Source organism: Bos indicus, chromosome 1, assembly GCF_029378745.1.
Source record: "Bos indicus isolate NIAB-ARS_2022 breed Sahiwal x Tharparkar chromosome 1, NIAB-ARS_B.indTharparkar_mat_pri_1.0, whole genome shotgun sequence".
Taxonomy (NCBI): Eukaryota; Metazoa; Chordata; class Mammalia; order Artiodactyla; family Bovidae; genus Bos; species Bos indicus.
Genome location: NC_091760.1, coordinates 143,158,059 through 143,176,688, shown reverse-complemented (window position 1 = coordinate 143,176,688; position 18,630 = coordinate 143,158,059). Strand labels below are relative to the sequence as shown.

General features: G+C 46.6%; 1 protein-coding gene across 3 annotated transcripts in view; it reads right to left on the bottom strand.

The window, feature by feature from the left end:
* SLC37A1 (solute carrier family 37 member 1) overlaps nt 1–18,630 on the bottom strand; it is a 102,684-nt gene that overhangs the window by 76,813 nt on the left and 7,241 nt on the right. For 2 of the 3 annotated variants that reach the window (XM_070795364.1, XM_070795353.1), the window contains exon 2: nt 16,184–16,241. The exons of the other annotated variant lie outside the window; for it this stretch is intronic. The gene's annotated coding sequence lies outside the window, so the exon portion shown is untranslated. The remainder of the gene's footprint in view (nt 1–16,183; nt 16,242–18,630) is intronic. 3 annotated transcript variants of the gene reach the window in all.

Below are 18,630 nucleotides of genomic sequence, written 5' to 3'. Positions count from 1 at the left end.
ACCTGTGTAAGTGTGACACGCGGCTCACCTCACCTGCTCTCAGTCACCTGCTCTAGACCAACCTCCCCTCTCCTAATCCCGACCCTTGGCACCGCCCCCTCCCCTCCAGAGCCTGATTATTCTCCTCGGGACAGCAGAGCACCCAGGGTGGACACATGGCATCCAAACCCAGCCCAGGTGCCTGCTCCCAGGAAAGCAGCTCCCGGGAAGGACCCCATGAGACAGAAAAAAAACTCCAGGAAGGAGTGTCCACAGGATTAAACCAACGCTTGAAGCTAAAACAAATTCAACGCCTGGCTGTAAATGCCCAAGAGGTCTGTAGGAGACAGAGGGCCCTGTGGCCTCTGGGCAGGCACCCACCTGGGTCTCGGGGGCCCTGCTGTGCCTGGGGAACACCGTGCCATTCTTTCCCGCTGGCTGAACTGGGTGTCAAATACCCCACCTCTGTTGGCTTTTGAGACACCTCCTCCATTTGGGAAGGAGAACTGCCACTTCACTGAAGCCAGAGGTCGAGCCACAGGTGAGCTGCTGCTCACCCTGCAAGGGAGGCGGCCCGTCTCCTGATTTCTGTCTCCCCTTGGTAAGGTCTCTTTTTCCCCAGACCTCCTCTCTCAGACAGTTCTCCTCCCTTCCCTAACTCTCCATTCCTGCAGATTCAAGCCTGCCCAGCCTGGCTTCCCTGTCCCTCCAAGTCACCCTGCACTCTCACCTGCCCAGGGCTCTGCTCAGGGCTCCTCAGGCTCCCAGCCTCCAAGCAAGCCCTCCCTCCCCAAATCCACTTCTCCAGCACCTCAAACTGCCCTCCCAAAGCAGACTGGACCTTGGCGTTCCTGAGGAAAACCTTTCAAGACCCCTGCCTTTGGATCAGGAATGAGCCCCAGTCCTTACTAGCTAGAAAGCAAGACCCAAACCCACTCATGACTTCAGGACCAAAGCTCAGACCATTCTCTAGTTTCCAAGACTTTCTCACATGGCAGGTTGCTATTTCTGCCCTGGGCCTCCAGGCCAGCCTTTTCTAGTGAGCTCAAACTTCAAGACCTAGGTCAAGTATTTGTCAGTTTACTGCTTTCCCAGGGCGCTACGGGAACCTCTGGGTCCTGACTTATCTATCACAATGAACTAGTACTGGTTATTTCTAAACCTGTCTCCTAGCCCCTAGCCTGGGACCAAGGGATTCTCTGGGTCCTGCCCAACTCAGAAGGCCTCATCCATGTTTGCCAACAGCATGAAAAGATGCGGGAGAACTCAGCGCAGGGAGCCCCCCGTTTCTACACCATTTCTCACCTAGAAAGAGATGATCCTTGTGTGGCACACCAGGGAAAACCAGAGGAACCTGAGCTGGTCTGCGTAATATTTGCCAAAAATATTCATCTATCAATTTTGCTGTTGTTGTTTTAGTTACTCAGTCGTGTCTAACTCTTGTGACTCCGTGGACCTCTGTCCATGGAATTTCCCAGGCAAAAATACGGGAGCTGGTTGCCATTTTCTTCTCTGGGGGATCTTCCAAACCCAGGGATCGAACCTACAACTCCTGCTTCTCCTGCACTGGCAGGCAGATTCTTACCACTGAGCCACCAGGGAAGCCCCTATTAATTTTACAAAGATTAAAATAGTAATATTTTACAAAATATAGTTTTTACGTTATTATTTTGTATGATTGATTGTAAGAAATATTTGAAAAGTATTAGGGAGACAGTAAATTTGTATGAAATTTCCAAATAAAAGAGTTCACATTTTGAAATGAAAACAAGTAATTGCTCCAGTGGACATACCAGGTCTCATGCTTGACGTGGGTGCATGTAAGCTCAGGATGGGAGACAGCTGGGATGTTACCATGGGGACACTTTCTTGGTTAAAGTAGATGACCACCGGAAAGCCTTTTTTACAATCACAACATTTCCCAAAAGTTGAAATTATATTTAAGAATCTGACACTCTTTTCTTTCAACTTGTTATGTTGACATTTCTTATGCGAATCAACAAATAAATTTCCAGCCCAGTTGACATTTCATATCCAGCATTTCAAGCTCATGATGAAGCATGTCGGTCAGCACAGCAGTGCCTACGGGCTGCTGGTGCCAAAGCCGACTGCCAGGCTTCCAGAGAGATGAGCCCAGGGTGCCCAGACCTGGGGCTGCCCTGAACACATCTTCCTGGGTGGCCCTCGGCTTTAACCTCAAACTTCCATGTCGAGTTCGAATTTATTTTGATTTTATTTCAGAAAAGAGGAACAGACCCAATGAGAGGTACAAACACTCTGATCCAACAGACATGTCTTGGGTGCCTAATGGAGCCAGCCCCAAGCCAGGCACAGAGGCCTCAGTCAACAGGGGCCTTGCTTTCCCAGGATTCATAGAGCAAAGGCGTGTGGCAGGAACAGGCTGGTCCTCTCAGAGGGAAACTGATGTGAACATGAGGGAGGACTCAGGTTCATTTCCTGGGGTGACCATAACAAAGGACCTCAAACTGGGTGACTTAAGATAACAGACATTTACAGTCTCTCGGTTCTGGAGGCCAAGACGCGGGCAGGGGACTTCCCTGGTGGTCCAGTGGTTAAGGCTTCATCTCCCAGTACATGGGTGCAGGCTTGATTCCTGGCCAGGGAGCTAAGATCACACATGCCTCTCAGCCAAAAAAAACTAAAACAAAAACATAAAAACAAAACCAATATTTCAACAAATTCAATAAAGACTTTAAAAATGGCCCACATTAAGAAAAAAAAATCTAATAAAAAGAAAAAAGATGTCGGCAGGGATGTGCTCCCTCCAAAGTCTCCAGGGAAGTTTCTGTTTCACGTCTTTCTCTCAGCTTCTGATGTCACTGGCCATCCCGGGTGTTTTTCACCTTGTCGGGGTGTGTGTGTGTGTGTGTGTGTGTTAGCTGCTCAGTTGTGTCCAACTCTTTGCAACCCCATGGACTGTAGCCTTCCAGATTCCTCTGTCCATGGGATTCTCCAGGCAAGGATACTGGAGTGGGCTGCCATTGCCTTCTTGTAACTACATGGCTCTAATCAGCCTCTGTTTTTACCTTCTCCAGGCTTGTCGGCATTCACATTGTCTTTTCTCCCTCTGTCTGTATCTCTTTTTCCCTCTGATAAGGACACCAGTTATGCTGGATTTATGCTCCCAACTCCAGGAGGAATTCAACTAAACTCATTATATCTGCAGTGATCCCATTTCCACTAAGGCCACATTCAGAGCTTCAGGGAAGAACATGAATTTGTGGGGTGGGGCAGGGCAGGAGGGGAACATTATTTAACGCAGAACAAGGCTGTAAGGTTCTGTATAAGCCTGAACAGTGCTAGGGAGGGCACTCCCAGGTGAGCAGCATCAGGAAGTTGGCACCTGAGGTCCGTGGAAGTCAGGGGAGTGGGCTGTCACTGGGATCCAGGGCGCTAAGGCTACAGAGGGACCTGTTGGACTGACAGGAACTTTAGCAGAGGAGTAGCGGGGGCAAGATTCAGGGAATCCACAGCCCCAGCTCTGCTCCAGACCTCCCACTGCCTGACTAGGAGGGGGTGGAGGCTAGGAGAATCCCCTGGACACAGTGCAGCGCTGGACAGATGTGGTCCTTTCCTTGCCAAGAGCTTCCAGCTAGCAGAGGTGTCAGGTCATCAGCGATCACAATACCAACTTGTTATAATAGGAGACACTGTTGCTGCTGTTTAGTCGCTAAGTCTTGTCTGACTCTTTGTGACCCCGTAGACTGTAGCCCACCAGACTCCTCTGTCCATGGGATCTCCCAGGCAAGAATACTGTAGTGGGTTGCCATTTCCTCCTCCAGGAGATCTTCCTGACCCAGGGATCGAACCTGAGTCTCCTGCATTGGTAGGCAGATTCTTTAACACTGCGCCACCTGAGAAGTCCAATAGTGGACATGGGTGACAAAGAGGGTTGCCTGACCCAGACTTGATGGTCACAGGAGGTGACATGTCAGGAGCACACTAGGAGTTGGCCTAGAGCTTGGAGAAGAGAAGTCTGTGCAGAGGGAGCACTGCAGGTACAAAAGCCTCCAAGACAGGCTGATTGGGGAGTGGGGATGGAGCGGGGTGAGTGAGAGGGCAAGGCTGAGGACTCTGGCAGCAATCTGATGGTTGTCTGGGAGCGCAGATGGAAGGAAGGTCTAAGAGGTGACAGAAAGGAGGCAAATGAGGAGGAGGAGGAGGGTGGACACCCAACTGTTGGACCTGGGCAGTTACGTGGATGGTGGTGTCTTCACAGAGACAGGGAACAAACAGAGGACAAACAGACTCGAGGGGTGGAGGCGGGGACAGGGAATTAGTTTATATTTGTTGAGCAATCGGTTCCTGAAGGACCATTCAGTGGGGATGTTGACTGGAGTTGGACATGTGTGTCTGGAGTCTGTGGAAGAACCCTAGGCTGGTGAGGGATGTGGGTGTAGACGACCAGGAGGGAAGAAAGCTTGCCAACACCTATGGGCCACGCAGGGATACAGGCTGGAAGCTGAGGATGGAGCAGAGGGAAAAGCCAGAAGACTGTGATGTCCAAGAACCCGAGGGAGACACTGGAGGCTGCAAAGAAGTCAGGGTCTACTGACTTCACCTGGAAGGGGATGACTGAAGTTTCCATGGGTGTGGGGTGGGGTGGGTGTGGAAAAGGAGACAGCATGGAGCAGAAAACCATTCCAGGAAGATTGGCTGTACCAAGAAAGGAAAGGCCCAACGTTGGAGAGGGACTTAGGGAGGAGAAGGGATATGTTTTAAATGTGTGGACATTTTCAAGCATAGATGAAAATGGAGATAACATAACAAAGCCCCAGGGACCCAACACCAGCCTTCGTCAATGATCAGTGTATGGCCAGTTTTGTTTCCTGTCTTGACTCACTTCCTGTCCCAGGATTATTTTGCAGAAAATCCCAGACATTATATTTCACCTATACAATTTCACGTGTATTTCTAAAAGATACATTTTTAAGCATAACCACTTTACCATCATCATGGCTCCCCCAAGCAAGAATAATCCCATAGCAGCATCAACTACCCAGCCCATGTTTTCACTCCCCTGAGTGTCCTGTAAGAGGTCTCATGCTCTGAGTTCACTTTCAGGTGGGGACACGAACAGCCCATGTTAGCCTATCGTCTGACATGTCTCCTAGGTCTCTCCATCTGGAGATTCCCTTCTGTCTTTGTCCTGAGCCATTTGTCACTGTCATCACAGAGGCCGGGCCCTTCTTCTTGTGGAGCTTCCTACACTGTGTGCTGTGCTGACTCCTTCTTTATGACATGATCAAACTCATTCTTTGTGCATTTCCTTTGTATTTCCTGAAACTAGCAATGAGGTCTCGAGGTCTGATCATATTCTGGTTGATTCAAGGCAGAGAGGCACCGAGCCTTGGGTCATCCTCTGCGGTATTAGACATGCCTCACCTAAATTCCAGAGACAGCAATGGCACCCCACTCCAGTACTCTTGCCTGGAAAATCCCATGGATGGAGGAGCCTGGTGGGCTGCAGTCCATGGGGTCGCGAAGAGTTGGACACGACTGAGCGACTTCACTTTCACTTTTCACTTTCATGCATTGGAGAAGGCAATGGCAACCCACTCCAGTGTTCTTGCCTGGAGAATCCCAGGGACAGGGGAGCCTGGTGGGCTGCCGTCTATGGGGTCACACAGAGTCAGACACGACTGAAGCAACTTAGCAGCAGCAGCAGCACCTAAATTCATTACTTCATTAGAGATAGAATCCATACTTGTGAGATGCCGCTATCAGAATTCCATTGTTTCTTTTTTATTTGCTAGCATACTTTTATAAAAAGAAACATCCCCTCTGGGGTTTCCCTGGTGGCTCAGTGGTAAATAATCTGACTGCCAATGTAGGAGACATGGGTTCAATCCCTGGTCTAGGAAGATCCCATATACTGTGGAGCAACTAAGCCCATGTGCCAAGACTACTGAGCCCGCACTCTAGAGCCCAGGAACCACAACTAATGAGCCTGTGAGCTACAGCTACTGAAGCCCGTGTGCCCTGGAGCCTGTGCTCTGCAATAAGAGAAGACACTGCAGTAAGCCCATGTACTGCAATGAAGAGTAACCCCTACTAGAGAAAGCCTGGGCAGCAATGAAGACCCAGCACAGTAAACAATACATAAATAAAATTATATAAATATGCTGCTCTCTCTTTCTCTCTCTCTCTCTATATATATATATAAAGAAAAATGTCCCCTCATCAATCATTCAATTATTCAGTTAACTCTGAGGCACAGTTCATATAGGAAAGGCAGGATAAAGGTTCCTTATTCATCAGTTGTCCAAAAAATGAGCTGATTTTCTAGTATTCTTCAAAAGTGAGCCATGAGTTTTTTGTGCTCTCCGTTTTCATGCTCAGCACTAGTGGGTGGAGCCACAGTCGCTGTGTTTGCATCCACTCCCTTTGTTACTCTCCTCCCTGAATCTCACTGGACCACACTGGCCAGTCCTTGGCCAGTGGGAGGCTCTTCTAAGTGACTCCTGGGTCCTTCTGATGTGACCCAGGTACTTTGTCTTCCAGGGTGACACACAGTCATGCATATCCTGCCCAGACTGGAGTCAGCCCCTCCCCCAGGAGGCCAGGTCCTGGAGCAGCCAGAAGGGAAGGTGGGGGTGGGCAGGAAAGGGAGCTCCAAGCTTTAATGACACAAGTCCCACTACAGGAAGAAAGAGCAGGAATCCAGAGTATGTGAGGAGGAATGAGCCTCGGGCTGGAGAAGGGGTGAAGGAAAAGGGCAGGAGCAGAGTGCAGTCCCTTGGCAGGTGAAAAGGCACGAGGGGTGGAGTCTTACCTCTGTTCCCTTTGTCACAGAAAGAAGTCAGCTGTGAAAGTGAAGAGGGAGGCTTTTGGGGGGACATCCAGAGAGTTGAGGGGAACCTCTAGGAACCCTGAGGAGGGGACAGCAGGCGCAGCTGGGAAACCAGAAGGAAGGTCATGAGATGAACGTCTCTTGGTGCTAGTCTGTGAGGCAGTGCAAATGTGTCCGAGAGTCCAGTGGCACTGAGAGAGGACACAGCAGTGGACAGCTCCATGTGGAAGGCTCAGCTTTCACCACCCTCTATTCACAGGGAACATTCACTCCTTTCCCTGGTCTTAAGAAAGAGGCAATTTCAACCCTGCTGGAAGGTGGGGTCATCCATATGAGAGAGTCACCAAAAATGAGCACCTACTATGTACCTGAAGAACTATGGACAGAGGTTCAGGACACTGTACAGGAGGCAGTGATCAAGACCGTCCCCAAGAAAAAGAAATGCAAAAAGGCAAAATGGTTGTCTGAGGCAGTCTTACAAACAGCTTCCCTGTAGGGCTTCCCTTATAGTTCAGTCCGTAAAGAATCTGCCTGCAGTGCAGGAGACCCTGGTTCAATCCCTGGGTCGGAAAGATCCCCTGGAGAAGGAAATGGCAACCCACTCCAGTATCCTTGCCTGGAAAATCTCAGGGACACAGGAGAATGGTGGGCTGCAGTCCATGGGGTCACAAAGAGTCCAGCATGACTGAGCGACTAACACTTACTTACAAACAGCTGAAAAAATAAGAGAAGTGAAAGGCAAAAGAGAAAAGGAAAGATATACCTATCTGAATACAGAGTCCCAAAGAATAGCAAGGAGAGATAAGAAAGCCTTCCTCAGTGATCAATGCAAAGAAATAGAGGAAAACAACAGAATGGGAAAGACTAGCAATCTCTTCAAGAAAATCAGAGATACCAAGGGAACATTTCATGCAAAGATGGGCAAAATAAAGGACAGAAATGATATGGACCTAACAGAAGCAGAAGATATTAAGAAGAGGTGGCAAGAATACACAGAAGAGCTATACAAAAATATCTTAATGACCCAGATAACCAATCACCAAGCCAGACATCCTGGAGTCCAAAGTCAGGTGGGACTTAGGAAGTATCACTATGAACAAAGCTAGTGGAGGTGATAGAATTCCAGCTGAGCTATTTCAAGTCCTAAAAGATGATGCTGTAAAAGTGTTGCACTCAATATGCCAGCAAATTTGGAAAACTCAGCAGTGGCCACAGGACTGGAAAAGGTCAGTTTTCATGCCAATCCCAAAGAAAGGCAATGCCAAAGAATGTTCAAACTACTGCACAATTGCACTCATCTCACACACTAGCAAAGTAACGCTCAAAATTCTCCAAGCCAGGCTTCAACAGTACATGAACAGTGAACTTCCAGATGTTCAAGCTGGATTTGGAAAAGGAAGAGGAACCAGAGATCAAATTGCCAATATCTGTTGGATCATCAAAAAAGAAAGAGAGTTGCAGAAAAAACATTTACTTCTGCTTTATTGACTATGGCAAAGCCCTTAACTGTGTGGATCACAATAAACTGTGGAAAATTCTGAAAGATATGAGAATACCAGACCACCTTACCTGCCTCCTGAGAAATCTGTATGCAGGTCAAGACGCAACAGTTAGAACTGGATGTGGAACAACGGACTGGTTCCAAATTGGGAAAGGAGTATGTCAAGGCTGTATGTTGTTGCCCTGCTTATCTAACTTATATGCAGAGTACGTCATGTGAAATGCCAGAGTGGATGAAGCACAAGCTGGAATCAAGATTGCAGGGAGAAATGTCAAGAACCTCAGATATGTAGTGACACCACCCTTATGGCAGAAAGCAAAGAGGAGCTAAAGAGCCTCTTGATGAAAGTGAAAAGGGAGAGTAGAAAAGTTGGTTTAAAACTCAACATTCAGAAAACGAGGGTCATGGCATCCAGTCCATCACTTCATGGCAAATAGATGGGGAAACAATGGAAACAGTGACAGACTATTTTGGGGAGCTCCAAAATCTCTGCAGATGGTGACTGCAGCCATGAAATTAAAAGATGTTTGCTGCTTGGAAGAAAAGCTATGACCAACCTAGACAGCATATTAAAAAGCAGAGACATTACTTTGCTGACAAAGTCTGTCTAGTCAAAGCTATGGTTTTTACAGTAGTCATGTATGGATGTGAGAGTGGGACCATAAAGAAAGCTGAGTGCAGAAGAATTGATGCTTTTGAACTGTGGTGTTGGAGAAGATTCTTGAGAGTCCCTTGGACTGCAAGGAGATCAAACCATTCAATTCTAAAGGAATTTCTGAAGCTGAAACTCCAATACTTTGGACACCTGATGTGAAGAATTGACTCTTGGAAGAGACCCTGATTCTGGGAAAGATTGAAGGCAGGAACAGAAGGGGGTGACAGAGGATGAGATGGTTGGATGGCACCAATGGCTCAATGGACATGAGTTTGAGCAAGCTCTGGGAGTTGGTGATGAACTGGAAATCCTGGTGTGCTGCAGTCCATGGGGTCGCAAAAAGTTGGACATGACTGAGCTACTGAACTGAACTACGTGCACAATAAGTTCTATGTAGAAGCAGGGGTTGCCATAAGAAATAAGACAAAAAAAAAAAAAAAAGGACCTTCCACCAAGAAGTTCTGTCTCTGCAGGGAAACCATGAGGCATGGCAGGTGCAAACCCAGAGAGGGCAGACATTCCCTGGGGAGGGCAGAGGGGGACAAGGGCCCCAGAGGGAGCCTTGAGGAAGCTGGGCTTCAGAGCACAAGAAAATGCCTCCCGCTTCGAGGCATGGAAAGCATGAAATATTATTGGAGAGATAAGGAAAGGTAACATCAGTACATGTTTACTTACTGTGAAGGCATCTCATTTTATCTCTATTGATCAAACAGCAAAAATTCTAGCAGTATGGGGTGGTCAACCGGTGCACCAGGGAGGTTTTTGGTTCAGTTGCTAATGTTGTTGGTAAAGAACAGAATGAAAAGCCTCCCACTAGAAGCATGTCCTGTATTGCAGGCAGACAAGAGTCCACATGCCAAGGAGTTGTGGTCCCACCAAGGATGGAGAAGCAGGCCTGCTAGGTCCCCGGGGGCCCAGAGAGAAGAAGGCCAGGCCTTCAGGCTTCCCTGGTGGCTCAGTGGTGAAGAATTCACCCGCTAACACAGAAGACACAAATTCAATCCCTGATCCCACAAGACTCAGAGCAACTAAGCCATGGCATCACAATCACTGAGCCTGTGCGCTACAGCCGAGCAGCTGCAACTACTCAAGTCCTTCACTCGGGATCCCGTGCTAGACAACAAAAGAAGATACTGCAGTGAGAAGCCTGCGCACTGCAACTAGAGCAGCCCTCGCTCTCTGCAGCTAGAGAAAGTCTGAGCAGTAACGAAGACCCAGCAAAGACAAAGATAAATAAAGAAAAAGAAGGCCAGGCCTTGGGGTGCTGCAAGCTGCCAAACTCTTGACTCAACCCTAGCTGACTCACTCTGTCCCCACCCAAGGCTCTCGTCTGGATGGGAAGGGTCCAGGCAGCAGGGTTTAACAGTATTTAGAAACATTGTCAGGGAATGTCAGAGACTGAGCTCAGCTCCAAAACAAGAGTGCCGAGAAGTCTAAGCTGGACAGAACAATCTCAGGGAACTCATAGTTTCTTTATAAACAGAGAAAAGGGTCAGAGTGGAGAGTTGCTGCCTCTGGGCTGTGAGAAGAGGCACAAAAAGCACCAAGCCATGTTTTTTCAAATAGAATAATAATAATAATAAAATTAATGTAAAAAACAAAGATAGAAGGCACACACACACATGCTTAGCCTAGGCCATGACTCATTAGTGGTAGGATTTTAGACTTCATGATACTGTGGTTCAGCTGGTAAAGAATCTGCCTGCAATGCGGGAGACCTTGGTTCGATCCCTGGGTTGGGAAGATGCCCTGGAGAAGGGAAAGGCTACCCATTCCAGTAGTCTGGCCTGGAGAATTCCATGGACTGTATCCTCATGGGGTTGCAAAGAGTTGGACATGACTAAGCAACTTTCACATCCTGCGTTAGGACACATTTTGTGGAGAGTAGCTTTGCAAATCCTGTGATAACACCTAACATGAAGGCACCCTCCCATTTGCAAGGGTGTGTGTTTTAGTCACTCAGTCGTGATTGACTCTTTGTGACCCCATGGACTGGAGTCCATGGACTGGAATATTGGAGTAGATGGTTGATCCCTTGTCCAGGGGATCTTCCCACCCCAGGGATCAAATTCGCATCTCCTGCGCTGGCAGGCAGATTCTTTAAAGTCTGAGCTGTCCTGTGATAACATCTAACACTGAGGCACCTGCCCATTTGCAAGGGTGGCCCTCAGCAAACTGCCTGTCTAAGACAGGGTCAAATGTTCCTGCTCCCAGCCCCTGGTGATGTTTCTTGCTTTTTTTCTGTGCTGTAATAAGGGGAGTGGTCCCTGGAAAATGCCTGAGAGCCTTGGGAGTAGCCAGACCCTGGCTCCACGGGGAGCTACTGGATATTTGCACTGACCTATGCTTTCAGCCAGGAACCCCCCAGCCCCACCCCAGGGCTAACTTGTTGCTGGAGTCCATCTGTTGTAATTCCTCCTAGTTTTAAGCCTATAGGTAGTAGGTCAGGGAGAGGAAAACAGGAATCTGGCTCATCAGCAAAGGAGTGGAGTCATACCATGGACCCCCTCCCCCACCTCCAGCTGAGCTAGTGCAGATAAACAGGATAAGAAAGTTGGAATCTTTTTTTTTTTTTAAGATTTTTTGATGTGGATCATCTTAAAGTCTTTATTGAATTTGTTACAGTATTGCTTCTGTTTTTTTTATGTTTTGGTGTTTTGATCCCAAGGCATGGGGGACCTTAGCCCCCAGCCAGGGATTGAACCTGCGACCCTCGCATTGGAAGGTGAAGCCTTAACCACTGGACCACCAGGGAAGTCTGCGAATTGGAATCTTTTTATGAGGTCCTCCACAAAGCTTGACACTTTTCAGTCTAGGTGTGATTTGGTAAATTATGTGTTATAAATCACAGGGTTGTACTTTAAATTTCCCTCTGGGCCTGTATTTGGTGATTTATGAAGAGGGGGTGCTTTTATTTGAAACAATATGTTAACAGCCTGGTGGGAGAATGTGGCTACAGTGGGCCCTGTTCACCTTTGGATTCTGCATCTGTAGATTCAACCAACCAGTGGATGGAAAATATTAAAAATACTTAAAAAAAATTTCAAGAAAGCTCCAAAAAACAAAACTTGGATTTGCTACACACCAACAACTACTGACACAGCATTGACATTGTATTAGGTATTAGAAGTCATCTAGACATAACCTGACTTCAAGCCAGGCTTCAACAGTGTGTGAACCAAGAGCTTCCCAATGTACAAGCTGGGTTCAGAAAAGGCAGAGGAACCAGAGATGAAATGGCCAACATCCATTGGCTCACAGAGAAAACAACAGAACTTCAGAAAAATATCTACTTCTCCTTTATTGACTATGCAAAAGGCTTTGACAGTTGGATCACAACAAACTGAAAAATTCTTTTTTTCTTTTTTTTGAAAATTCTTAAAAAGATGGGACTACCAGACCACCTTACCTGGTTCTTGAGAAACCTGTATTCAGGTAAAGAAGCAACAGTTAGAATTGGACATGGAACAATGGACTAGTTCAAAATTGGGAAAGGACTACACCAAGGATGTATATTGTCACTCTGTTTATTTAACTTATATGCAGAGTACATCATGTGAAATGCCAGACTGGATGAATCAGTCAAGCTGGAATCAACACTGCCGGGAGAAATACCAACAACCTCAGATATGTAGATGATACCACTTTAATGGCAGAAAGTGAAGGGGAACTAAAGAGCCTCTTGAAGAAGGTGAAAGAAGAGAGTGAAAAAGCTGACTTGAAAATCAACATTCAAAAAACTAAGATAATGGCATCTGGCCCCATTACTTCACAGCAAATAGAAGGGGAAAAGTGGAAGCAGTGACAGACTTTATTTTCTTGGGTTCCAAAATCACTGCAGATGGTGACTGTAGCCATGAAATTAGAAGATGCTTGTTCCTTGGAAGGAAAGGTATGACAAACTTAGATAGCGTATTAAAAAGCAGACATGTCACTTTGCCAACAAAGGTCAGTAGAATCAAAGATGTAGTTTTCCCAGTAGTCATGTATGGATGCAGGAGTTGGACCATAAAGAAGGCTGGATGCCAAAGAACTGAAGCTTTTGAACTGTGGTGTTGGAGAAGACTCTTGAGAGTCCCTTGGGCTGCATGGAGATCCAACCAGTCAAACCTAAAGGAAACCAGCCCTGAATATTCATTGGAAGGACTGATGCTGAAGCTGAGGCTTCAATACTTTGGCCACATGATGCGAAGAGCCAACTCATGGGAAAAGACCCTGATGCTAGGAAAGATTGAGAGTAGGAGGAGAAGGGGGAAGCTGAGGATGGGATGGTTAGATAACATCACTGACTCAAGGGACATGAATTTGAGCAAACTATGAGAAGGACAGGGAGGCCCGGGGTGCTGTAGTCCATGGGGTCGCAAAGAGTTGGACAGGACTTAGGACTAAACAGTAGCAACAGAGATAAAGTATATGGGAGGATGAGTGTGGGTTGTACGCAAACAGGATACCATATAAAGAACTTGAGCATACTTAGAGTTTGGTATCTGCTGGAGGTGGGGTTCTAGACCCAACTCCCCACAGAAACCGAGGGGCAATTGTACTCATGTTCTCTCTACCAAGCCCATCTTTTCCCAGCCAACATGGAGCCTGGGAAAGTCTGGCTGTGAACGGGAAGGCTCTCTGCCCAGGCAGCTGAATCCACCTTGCTCACCCAGGGGTGACAGTGCCAGCTCCCACCACAGCTTCCAATGATGACCTCGGCACTCACTTGGTCACTGGAAGGCTTGGCCCTGGGCTCCCCCAGGTGCTACCTTTTCTAGATCACTAGGACATAGCTCACTCTAGTCACCTCCTGACTCTCCTCTTTGGGGAGGGAGAGGGTAATGACTTGTTTATGTCTTCTGATGATTGCATTTGCTTTATGACTGCCTAGAGGCTTGTCCTAGCAGCTAGAACATAAAAAACCAGACCCGGGGAAGAGAGAGAGACGTACAGACAAGCAGGGATGCCAGAACCATAGAGGACAGGCCAGAACCTACAGCTGAGAAAGGGCTTTTGAGGGTCATTCCATAGCCGGGGGAAGCAGGTACCCAGAGAAGACACGTGAAACAGCATTTGCTTAGTAACACACTGGAGTACAGTTTCCTCAAGTACCACCTCTACATCCTTCAAATGTGTATTGAACATTTTCACTCATTCTTTTATATCAAATCTTGATTGAGTCAAAATAATTTTAAGAGGAAAGTGGAAAAAAGTTGGCTTAAATTTCAACATTCAAAAAACTAAGATCCTGGCATCCAGTCCCATCATTTCATGACAAACAGATGGGGAAACAGTGACAGACTTTATTTTCTTGGGCTCCAAAATCACTGCAGATGGTGACCGCAGCCATGAAATTAAAAGATGCTTGTTCCTTGGAAGCAAAGCTATGACTGACCTAGACAGCATATTAAAAAGCAGAGGCATTCTTTTGCCAACAAAGGTTGATCTAGTCAAAGCTATGGTTTTTCCAGTAGTCATGTATGGATGTGAGAGTTGGACAATAAAGAAAGCTGAGCTCTGAAGACTTGATGCTTTTGAACTGTGGTGTTGGAGAAGACTTGAGAGTTCCTTGGACCACAAGGAGATCAAACCAGTCAATCCTAAAAGAAATCAGTCCTGAATATTCATTGGAAGGACTGATGCTGAAGCTGAAACTCCAATACTGTGGCCACCTCATGCAAAGAGCCAACTCATTGGAAAAGACCCTGATGCTGGGAAAGATTGAGGGCAAGAGGAGAAGGGGGCAACAGAAGATGAGATGGTTGGATGGCATCACTGACTCAATGGACAAGAGTGTGAGCAAGCTCTGGGAGTTGGTGATGGACAGGGAAGGCTGGCATACTGCAGTCCATGAGGTCACAAAGAGTTGAACAAGACTGAGTGAATGAACTGAAGAGAACCCTGTAAGTCAGTGGTAAAGAATCTGCCTGCCAATGTAGGAAGCACAGGAGAGGCAGGTTCAGTTCTAGGGTAGGGAAAATCTCCTGGAGGAGGAAATGGCAACCCACTCCAGTATTCCCACCTGGAAAATTCCATTGAAAGAGGAGCCTGGTGGGCTCACAAAGAGTCAGACAGAATTGAGCATGGACACGGACAGGAATTTTTAAGATGAAATACTATTGTTTCTGAAAACACTTTTGAAGACATTTGGGTGCATTACCCCATAATCGTAAGTGAAAAATAAAACAACTCCAATTAAATACAAATACATCCCCATTCAAGAAGGCTGGGAGGATAAGCGGAGGAGGATACGAGAAGTCTTTGGAAGGCAGGGTTAGTGGTCATCTTTACTTACCTCTTTATACTTTACTGTATTTTCCCAATTTTCTGAGAGCATTTAGTAATTTTAATAATCCAAGTCTAGGCTCTGTGCTAGATTGCAGGGGTCAAGGCCCTGGTCCCCCTAGGGAGGTTGACCCAGAAACACAAGTCATAGCTAGGCAGGGGGGGCAACAACCACAGCCAGAGGGGGGTCAGAAGGAGCCAGAGAGGCGTCTCGCCATCAGGAGAGGCGGCCCCCAGAGTGACATCTAGGTAAGTTACAGTAAGTCCCCTATGTATGAATGAGTTCCATTCCAAGTCCAATTTGTTCATAAGTACAACAAATTCAGTCCAGGTACCCAGTGAACACAATCAGCTATATAGTACTCTACTGGGATAGATTTATAATACTTTTCACACAAATAATCCACAAAAGAAACAACCAAAAAATAAAGAAAAACATGTTAGTATTATAGAACAGTATCTTGAAAAGTACAGTAGTCCAGGACAACAGCTGACATACGGGGGCTGGCATTGAGTGAACAGACAAGAACAGTTACTGACTGCAGGAGGGAGAGGAGGTGGGAGATTATAGAGCTGAAGGGTCACCAGCAATAGGAGACGAAGGGCAAGCTGCAGTTTCACTCACGCCTGACGTTGATGGAATGCATGTTTGCATCTTTGAAAGTTCACAACTTGAAGGTTCGTATGTAGGGGAATTACTGTAGTAAAGCTGAAGAACTATTCCCCAGGTAGAGAACATGGGTCTTGTGTTTCAGAGAACAAGCAACAACGTACAAGGATCCATGAGGGTGTCTTGGAGAAATGTGATCTAAATAGTCAGCAATAGCTAACGTAGAGGGAGAAGGAGCCCTGGGGTGGGGGAGGGAGGGTCCTTATCTCCACAAATAATCAGGGAAATACAAAGTAAAGGCACTCTGAGACACTGTTTTGCCCAGAAAATTAGCAGATAAGAGAAATGACTTACAGCAGGCGGGGGAGCAGCAGCGATCAGTCACTCTGTTGGAGTGGGCAGGACTGGAGTTCTAGAAGGCAATGCGGGAGTAGGTGTTTATAGTCTTAAGGTTTCTTCCCACCGCCCAGTAACCCTTCATCCTATACAACTGAATTCTACAGCAGAGTCGGATTTGAGGTGTGGACAGAGACCTGTGCGCTCAGAGGGTTATGATTTTCCTCATTTCTTCATTCATTTCTTTAGCTGGGGGAGAGGTTCCCAGGTGTTCACTGAGTGACTTTGTTACATCACTGACATTTCTGAATATGTATTCTTCTGTATGCATCAAATATTATACAATCAATGACTTCAAAAGATCAGTTAAACATACATGTTACGTTTCCCCAGCATCTGGCGTTTCCAGAGCATTCTCATCCTCAACATCTTATTTGACCCTTATGACCTCCGGCAGGTTGGGCAGCCTGATTCTGGGAAGTGTGTACATGTCACTCAGCTTGCACCCTCCTCCTCTGCTCCTTACTCAGAGAGACTCGTCTGGCCCTGAAAGGTGCAGCCCCTTGTCCCATAGGATCTCCTACCACCATCACTGCGGGTCATAGCAAGGTCACAGGTAATATCAGACGCAGAACCAAGCTTCTTATCTGCAAGTCGGGAAAGTGAAAGTTAAGTCGCTCAGTCATGTCTGACTCTATGCGACCTCATGGACTGTAGCCCACCAGGCTCCTCTGTTCATGGGATTTTCCAGGCAAGAGTACTGGAATGGGCTGCCATTTCCTTCTCCAGGGGATCTTCCCGACCCAGGGATTGAACCCAGGTCTCCTGCATTGCAGACAGATGCTTTACCATCTGAGCCACCAGGGAAGGACATTCATTTTAGAATAAGGCATTAACAGGTCAGTCAGTCAGTCAGTTCAGTCGCTCACTCATGTCCGACTCTTTGCGACCCCATAAATCGCAGCACGCCGGGCCTCCCTGTCCATCACCAACTCCTGGAGTTCACTCAGACTCATGTCCATCGAGTCAGTGATGCCATCCAGCCATCTCATCCTCTGTTGTCCCCTTCTCCTCCTTCCCCCAATCCCTCCCAGCATCAGAGTCTTTTCCAATGAGTCAACTCTTCACATGAGGTGGCCAAAGTACTGGAGTTTCAGCTTTAGCATCATTCCTTCCAAAGAAATCCCAGGGCTGATCTCCTTCACAATGGACTGGTTGGATCTCCTTGCAGTCCAAGGGACTCTCAAGAGTCTTCTCCAACACCACTGTTCAAAAGCATCAATTCTTCAGCGCTCAGCCTTCTTCACAGTCCAACTCTCACATCCATACATGACATCCATACAGGAAAAACCATAGCCTTGACTAGACGGACCTTTGTTGGCAAAGTAATGTCTCTAGGGATGTGTATTTCCTTCTTGTCAACTGCCACGCTTATAAGAGTGATAATCATAGATTATAGCCCGCCAGGCTCCTCTGTCCATGGGATTCTCCAGGCAAGAATCCTGTAGTGGGTAGCCATTCCCTTCTCCAGGGGATCTTCCCGAGCCATGGCTTGAACCCAGGTTTCCAGTATGACAGTCAGATTCTCTACCATCTGAGCCACCAGGAAGCTGTACTCGTATAAGAGACATAACCTCAAACAGTTAAAAGAGCTCCTTACCCATAGAAACCTACTTATCTGTATATTTCCAGAAACTTCTGTCTCTTTCAACCCTTATGGGTATTAGTGGTATTAAATATAAGCATTAAACATCATCTGTTGTTCACAGAGTAACTTCTGACTGTCACAATTACCTGGCTGAACCATCTTTGGCAGTTTGGTCTTCTCCAGGAAGACACAATTGAAAATGACCAAGATAATCTGGAGTCAAAACCTCCCCAAAGACCTGTTGATGAACAGAATGTGCTTGTTTCTATATGAGTAACCAAAGTGCAGTTATTAACAATAATAGTGAACATTTACTATTATTGTTGAGCAACAGCAATGTAATTATTAATAATAATAGCTAGTATTTACCAGGTGCTTTACTATGTGCTGGGCACACACTAAGCTCATTATAAACATCTTATTTAGACCTTACAACAACCCTAAAAGGACAGTGAACTATTACCACCATTTTATTCAGAAAGAAGCAAACAAAGCTAAGATTTCAAATTTGGGTCTGACTCCTACCCACTAAATGCCATAGAAACTCTATTTTTTTTTTTAAAGCAATTGCAGTGCCTGTGTTTTTATATCTATCTGTAGGTACACCTCTAAGTGTGTGTTTGTGCATATATAGGAGTTCAATTTTCTTGGGTTCCAAAATCACAGCAGATGGTGACTGCAGCCATGAAATTAAAAGATGCTTGCTCCTTGGAAGAAAAACTATGACCAACCTAGAGAGCATATTAAAAAGCAGAGACATTATTTTGCCAACAAAGGTCCATCTAGTCAAAGCTATGGTTTTTCCAGTAGTCACGTA